This window comes from Pantherophis guttatus, chromosome 1, assembly GCF_059756535.1.
Source record: "Pantherophis guttatus breed Tessera chromosome 1, ASM5975653v1, whole genome shotgun sequence".
NCBI lineage: Eukaryota > Metazoa > Chordata > Lepidosauria > Squamata > Colubridae > Pantherophis > Pantherophis guttatus.
In genome coordinates, this window is record NC_142063.1 from 300,379,821 (window position 1) to 300,388,465 (window position 8,645).

Genomic DNA, 8,645 nt, shown 5'->3' on the forward strand with positions numbered 1-8,645 from the left:
TCTACCTATTGATATAGTTGGGCTTTTAAAAATATTTCAAATTGTTTCTCATTGAAAGTCTAAGAAAGTAGAAATACGAAGAGCAACATGAGTTCCTCCCCAAATTTTATCTGCATTCGTGAAGTAAATTATTGTCCAAAGGTCAAGCTTCTTTCTTCACCACTTATCCTTTTAAACATTACCCTGAGGATTGTGCTAATACCTGCATTTTTGTTTCTCTAGTTGATTTAGATTTGTTTGAAAGAAAAATATATAAAGCATTGGAACAATTATGATTTGGAATTAAGTAGGTTTCATTATAATACTACCTGGCTTTTAGTCTTGATTTTTTTACAAATCACCAAAAAATGTCATTTTTTGTGGAACATCCCCCGCCCGTGGATTATCACCAATTTATCTCTATAAATTCTTTATTCTATTCTGTTTATTCTACTCTTGAGCCCATGTACCGAGGTGGTCTGGACCGTCATGTGGGTGCTGAGGGAGACGGCTTTTGGGCACCGGTTACTGCTGAAAGATTGGAGGCGGACCAATCAAATCCTCCAAAGTTATGACCATCTGACCATCGCTGTGGGAGGGTGATTGGGACATTGATTCTGCAAAGGTGCTCAAAGGCCTGGGACTCCTCCCACTGTGGTGAGAGAACAGTGGAGGCCAGCTGTTATTCCACATGGCTTCTACCATCATTTTACCATCTCTTATTACAGAACTTTATTGGACCTCTACCCGGATACCAGTTCCATTTGGTCTTTTTGGTTGATGTATTTGGCGGCTGAGCTAATTGCAGTGCGAGATGCCCCCCTCTCGCAGATGTGGCCCTCCACATTATCGAGGGCCTACCTCAATGACAGGTGTTGGGACCCAGAGAGGTGGCATGTGAAAAAGAGGGGGTTGAGGGGTTTTTTAAAAAGGGTAGCAGGGATATTTTTAAGGGGACCCGGGAGGGGGGGAGGGGACTGTAGAGATGGACTGGGGGGGTCCATATAGCCACTGTGCGGGGTGGTGGGTTAGATGGGTGTAGCGGAGGAGAGGAGAAGGGTAATCTGACCGGGGCTCCAGGGAGCGAAACGAAGGGCAATTCCATCAAAGTGATAAGTGGGAGGGGCAGGTATGATGGGCGCAGGGGGACATATCAGGTTTTGGGGGTGGGCACACGCTGTCTCCGAGCGATTGCACACTCCAGCCCCCATAGCGTGGCCCGTGTCCTGGATTGCACAGAGTCTCAGGCCCCGGGTCCTCGACTGATGTTATGTAATGCCAGGTCGGTAATTAATAAAGCCCCCCTCATTTGGAATCTTATTGTGGAGGGGGGTGTAGATCTGGCTGGGATTACGGAGACCTGGTTGGGCCAGGAGGGGGGTGTCCCCCTCGTTGAAATGTGCCCTCCAGGTTTCCGTGCATTTCATCAGCCGAGGGCTCAGGGGAGGGGTGGGGGAGTAGCGGCAATTATTAGAGAAAGTCTTTGTCTGAGGGAGGCCACTTTTCCTCAGATAGCCAGATGTGAGTCCCTTTTTGTGAAGTGGGGTCGTGGGGTGCAGATGGGTTTGCTGACGTACCTGGCTCCCTGCCACGTGGCGGCAACCCTGCCTGAGCTACTCGATGTGATTGCTGGGGTGGCGGTTGATACCCCCAGACTTATTGTTATGGGGGATTTCAACCTGCCATCCGTCGGTGAGACGTCAGAGGTGGCTCGGGAGTTCATGGCTTCCATGACGGCCATGGACCTGACCCAGTTAGTGCAAGGCCCCACTCACACAGGAGGACACACTCTGGACTTGATTTTCATCTCTGGCCAGTGGCTGAATGATCTTGGTAGAGGGGACCTAGACATTAAACCCTTGTCATGAACAGATCATTCGCTCCTTCACTTAGACTTTCAAGCCGCTTTCCCCCGCCGCAGGGAGACGGAACCAACTAGATGGTTCTGTCCCAGACACGTGATGGATCCCGGAAGGTTCCAGATGGAGCTTGGGCCATTTCTGGAGACTCTGGCACACGACTCGACTGAAGACCTGGTGGCTGCCTGGGGTAGTGCGGCCGCAGGGGCTTTGGACCGGGTCGTGCCTTTGTGGCCTCTGACCCAATGCCGATCTCAATTGGCTCCTTGGTTCTCCAAGGAGCTGAGAGAGATGAAGTGTCGGAAAAGACACCTAGAGAGTGTTTGGAGGACTAGTCAATCCGAATCTGACTGGACACAGGTGAGATCTTATATCAAGACCTACCTAGTTGCGATAAAAGCCGCAAAATCTAACTATTTTTCCGCTCTTATTGCATCTGCAGAGAACCACCCAGCTGCTCTGTTTAGGGTGACCCACTCCCTCCTTCGGGTGGAAGTGCAGGAAGATCCCTTGCAGGGTCGAGCTGAGAATTTTGTGCAATTCCTGCATGATAAAGTTGCTTAGATTCGGGAAGGCTTGGACTCCGACTGGGTGAGTCTGGGGAGGGAGGCGGAGGTTAGTTTGGAGAATTCTATCTGGGAAGAGTTTGACCCTGTGGCTCCCGAGGATGTGGACAGGATTCTGGGGAGGCTTAGTGCTGCCACATGTTTATTGGACCCGTGTCCCTCCTGGTTGGTACTGGCCTCCCGGGAGGTTACACGAGGCTGGCTCCAGGGGATTATAAATGCTTCTTTGAGTGAGGGTGCCTTTCCTGCCGTCTTGAAAGAGGCAGTGGTGAGGCCCCTCCTCAAGAAGCCATCCCTGGACCCAGCTCTATTAGCAAATTACCGTCCGGTCTCCAACCTTTGTTTTGTGGTGAAGGTTGTTGAGAGTGTGGTGGCACGACAGCTACCCCAGTACCTGGAGGAAGCGGTCTATCTGGACCCGTACCAGTCGGGCTTCAGGCGGGGGTACAGCACAGAATCGGCATTGGTCGCATTGGTGGATGATCTCTGGAGGGCTCGGGACAGGGGTTGCTGCTCTGTCCTGGTCCTATTAGATCTCTCAGCGGCTTTTGATACCATCGACCATGGTATCCTGCTGCAGCGGTTGAGGGGGTTAGGAATTGGAGGCACCATGTTACGATGGTTCTCCTCCTACCTCTCTGACTGCTCGCAGTTTGTGTTGGCAGGGGGGCAGAGGTCGACCTCGAGGCGCCTCGCGTGGGGAGTGCCACGGGGGTCGGTCCTCTCGCCCCTTCTGTTCAACATTTATGTGAAGCCGCTGGGTGAGATCATCCGTGGTTTTGGGGTGAGAGTCCACCAGTACGCTGATGACACCCAGCTGTACATCTCCACCCCAAACCACCCCAATGATGCCCTTGATGTGATGTCCCGCTGCCTGGAGGCCGTGCGGGTCTGGATGGGGAAAAATAGGCTCAAGCTCAACCCTTCCAAGACTGAGTGGCTGTGGCTCCCGGCGTCCCGGTATAGTCAGCTGGTGCCATCGCTGACTATTGGTGAATCTCTGCCCCCCACAGAGAGGGCTCGCAATCTGGGTGTCGTCCTGGACTCACGGCTGTCTTTAGAAGAGCATATGACAGCTGTAGCCAGGGGGGCTTTTTATCAGGTTCGCCTGATCCGCCAGTTGCGTCCCTTTCTGGACCGGGACGCCTTGCGCACAGTCACTTATGCCCTTGTCACCTCCCGTCTGGACTATTGTAACGCTCTCTACATGGGGCTCCCCTTGAAGAGCACTCGGAGGCTCCAACTGGTCCAGAATGGGCCGCGCGGGTGGTTATGGGCGCATCTTGTTATGCCCATGTAACACCTCTCCTGCGCGAGCTGCACTGGCTCCCAGTGGTCTTCCGAGTGCAATTCAAGGTGTTGGTCACCACCTTTAAAGCGGTCCATGGCATAGGACCAGGATATCTATGGGACCGCCTTCTGCCACAAACAGCCTCCCACCGACCAGTTCGCTCCCACAGAGAAGGACTCCTCAGGGTGCCGTCAGCCAAGTTATGTCAGCTGGCGACACCCAGGAGGAGAGCCTTCTCTGTGGGAGCTCCTGCCCTCTGGAATGAATTGCCCCCGGATATTCGTAACATTTCTGACCTCCGGGTTTTTCGCTGCGCCCTCAAGACCCTACTGTTCCAACAGGCGGGGCTATCAAATTGATTGATTTTAAATTGGGTTTTAATTTTGGGTTTTAATTTTGGGTTTTAAAATTCGGCCAAAACTATTTAATGATTTTAACTAGATATTGTATATTTGTATTTTAATTTTGGCTGTACACTGCCCTAAGTCCTTCGAGAGAATGGGCGGTATATAAATAAAATTATTATTATTATTATTATTATTATTATTATTATTATTATTATTATTATTATTATTATTATTATTTCCCCACTGGCAGATCTTTCTCTCCAAGGGTGTCTTGTGGTGGATAAGAGGAAAGAAATGAAAGCTTGCTATTGTTGGGTGAAGCTCTTCTGCCAGGAACCCTCTGCTTTAGCTTATTTATGTGTGCCAAAATGAAATTCACAGCTTTTTAATTTTTAATTTTTTTAAAAAACAACTTTTTTAACACCTCACCCCCAAAAAGGGGGTAACTATGCAATTTTCTGTAACATGGCAATTTTTATGATTATTCATTTATCCAGGTATAAAAATGTTTATTCAGGAAAAAAGAGATAGCAAAAGGAAGGATACCAAGACCAAATAATACATCCAGTTGGTTATGTGTTACCTGAATAAAATAAATATTTTAAATAGGGATGGATGGATGAATGGATGGATGGATGGATGAATGGATGGATGGATAGATAGATGGGTAGTTAGATGGGTAGATAGGCTGGCTTCAAATTAAATGTGGAATTTATTTCAGTGAGAACAATCTGAGAATATCCATTTTAATTTCCTGTTTAATGCAGAGTGAAAGCAAAATTTCATTTATGGGAATCAGAAATAGGTGAAAGCCAATTGCTTGACAGTCTTGTTTTGTCCAGCTGCAAAGTATTCTTTGCTTTCTTAAGCGCGCTTAAGACTTTTCTATTTTATCAAGCTGGCCTGGCCTAAATCTTCCCCCTTTTTAAATGTGGAAATTTTAAATGTGGAAATTTTAAATTTTAAATTTGTCTTATTTATAGGGTCATGGGTAAGGCGTTTTAAATTGGGGAGCCATTTTGGATTTAATTCTGTTTTAAACGTATTTTAATGTTTATATTGTATGTTTTTAATTTTGGCTGTTCACCGCCCCGAGTCCTTCGGGAGAGGGGGCGGTATAAAAATCTAATAAATAAATAAATAAATAATCAGCTAATCAGAAAATTACCTAGTGCTGAAAACAATTTCTCAGTGATACTACACTTGAATTACCAAAAAAGAAAAAAAAGTAGTCAAATCTAACAAAAGAATAAACTGATCTAGTTAGGTTTTCTAACATGAAGTCAATATACCAGAAGCTAGACCAGTGTTTTTCAACTTTGGCACCTAGAAGATGTGTGAACTTTTAACTCCCCAAATTCTCTAATTCTGGGAACTGGAGTCCATAGATCTTCAAGCTGCCAAAGTTGAGAAAAGTTGAACTAGACACTAGGAATACTATCGAGCTACTTCAGAATATAGGGATGTGTTGTGTGGTATAAAAAAATTAAGTGCATTTAAAGTTCAAAATTCTCCTGTTTGTAAAAATAAGAGTAACTATAGGGTTTAGGGATATGAAATTTATGTTGCAGTAGTCTCTAGTCCATAATGACCCTAAGATGTATAAAGAAATAGTTGTATTCATTCAGATACACATTAAAATGCACATTCTAAATATATTGGATGCATCATATATACTGTATTTATAAACTCATTGCCAATTCTGTATAAGTACCCGTAAGTACTTAAACAGAGCCTCTCAATATTTTGCTTTAACAGCTAAAATTGGCAGTGAATAATAAGATACTGTACTGGTTTTTAAAATTCTTCATGTTGATTATCAATCCTTGATAAATTTACAGGTGGACAGGGTGCCCTCTGGTGTTACTTTAAGGGTTGCATCAAACTTTAGATACCCTGAAAGAAGTCATTGGCCTTTTTCATACTATTGCAAAGTCCATGGCATCAGCAGGAGCCAAGCTCAACTCCAAGATATTACTTTTGTACTACACCTGATTTGAATTGTGGAGAGCCAGTATGTTGTAGTGGTTATGGTGCTGGATTTGGAGTAGGAAAATCCATGTTCTAGTCACATGGAAGCCAGTTTGTAACAAGCAAACTGAAAAATAACTGCATTGTGTGCTGATAGCTTTGCTATGAGAACTTAAGCAAGAACAATGCAAAACGTGACTCTTATAACCAAGTGGGTCAAAACCTAGGGACAGCAACACTATGAATTATAATAATTATTCCATCAAATACATATTATCCAGGAAAATCACAGAAGAGGAAAAACATTAAGAAAACTGTTGGATCAACCAAATATCTATTTAAAGGCATTTTAATAGGCATTCACCATGCTTATTCTTCCAGTGGTCAATCAGGGCTTCTAAATGCAATTTAAAGTACTGGTGGTCATCTATAAGTCTCATATGGATCAAGTTGTAGGCCTGCCTGCCTGCCTTCTGTTGTTTCACTCTGTCCAGTGAAAGCTAATAATCCTTTTTTACAGTGAAATGGGTAGCATATAAATTTAATAAATAATAATCATCTTGTAGAGCCTAAGACCATGATGGCGAACCTTTGCCTAAAAGACAAGCGTGTGCGCATGAATACATGCGTATGTGCCCAATCCCCCCCAATGCAATGTGCATGTCCCCCTGCATGTGCCCCGCCCCACAAAAATGCAATGCGTGCATGCCCCCTGCATGTGCCCTGCCCCTGTGCAGGTGCACGCTCCCACCACATGTGCCCCATCCCCACACATGCGTGCACCCCCCTGCATGTGTCCCGCCCCCCGTGCATGCATGGCAGAGACCTGATGACCAGCTGGCTGCTGGGAAGCACACATGCGGAGCTAAACTGGGGTGATGGCTCGTGTGCCCACAGAGGGCGCTGCGTGCTACTGTGGCACACGTGCCATAGGTTCGCCATCACAGGCCTAAGAAATCCACAGAGCTCTGACCCTGCCTTGAAAACTTGGCTCTTTCCATGAGTACTGCCCTAGGACACTATGCACACTACCACTGAGAATGAGTTCTATTAATTTGAATAGTTTCTTTTCCCTGGATGGCTGTTTTATTCCTCATTACACCACTTTTACTGGGTGCCCAGAATCATGCACAAGTAGGGGACTATAAACATTGCAATCACAAATAATTATATTCCATTTTCCCTCCCACATAGCAACCATCACTGGAACGTCATTGCATCAGTAAACTGACATCTAGCAGTACTCTTCAATGCAATCTGCACAGACTGGGGCAAGACTGTTTCCCAATGTATATATTGCTGCGTTAAGTTTGCAAAACATTTCACAGATAAATTAATTCGTATTTGCTCAGATCTTATCCCCAGCTTAGAAGAATCAAATGGACAACTTCCCGAAAGCCTACGTGGAATTCTGATCTTGTGGAGTGTTAAGAAAGTGGAATGATTAACAGCATATGCTCTCTACATCTGGGCTTGACCTATGCCCTTCATTGGCTCCTTAGGGCAGACAAATGAGTAAATGGCAGGACTTGAAGCAATCAACACCCTCCTTCAACTTTAGAGGTGTTAAGAGAAGATGGTGTGGCTGCAGTTCCAATGGGCCCTGGAAAGTTACATTCTCTTGATTGTTTGCAATCAGAGTTCAGACCCAGTTATGGGAAAGAAACTATATTGGTTTCTCAATGACCTCTATCAGGACATGGTGAGTGTTATCTTCTGGTTCTATTATATCCCTCAGCAACATCTGATACCAGCAATCAAGAGGTCAGGCTGGAATACATGTGAGGGTGAAGAGTTGGAAGCCCTTTTTGCAATAGAAATTGAAAGCAATTTAGCTCTTGGCCACTGATTTATGGGGCGGCTCAGAGTTCTGCTCTCCCCTTTCCCCATCTTATTTAGTATCTCTATTAAACCATTGGGTCATTGGAGTGACACAGATATAAAAGATATATCTTTACCCAATCACTCACCCCCTTTATGACTGCATTCCTACAATCTTCTTAGTCATGACTTTGAACACTATCCAAGCACTTACCAATATTACAAGCACTGTTCCTGATTCAAATCAAAGAGGTTGATAATGATATAAAAAGCAATATATGGCTTGGGTTTAGGTTGTGTAATGAACTATCTCTCCAAATAGAATCTGCTTCTGCTATCCAAGCAATCAAAGAAAAATGCTGAGTCCCCTTTTTAAAAAGTTAGGGGATAGGAACTTGGAAGCAGACATTCATGGTAACTATTCCATCTGTGTTTTTATCTCTCCCCCACCCTGAGCTCCAGATGTCCCCAACCTTGATTATATTTAAAAACCCCACAAAGTTCTTTCAATGACCATTTGGAGAGTGTTTTAATTATTGATAAATTAAATAATACTTATTTAAAATTATTTCAATAAAATATTGTTTTAAATTGTAAAGGTATTTACTGTTTTATATGTTTTTGTGGTAAACAAGTCACCTAAGGGTGTAATATTTAAAAAATGCAAAAATGAAGACAAAATGTTAAGTCATTAGACTATTTTCTTATTAAGGGTTTTGGGGAAAGAAAAATTTATGTAGTAGGTATAGTTCTCAACAGCATCATTCTAACCCTATGCTTTCTTCACACTTGTTAATATTTCAATAAACAA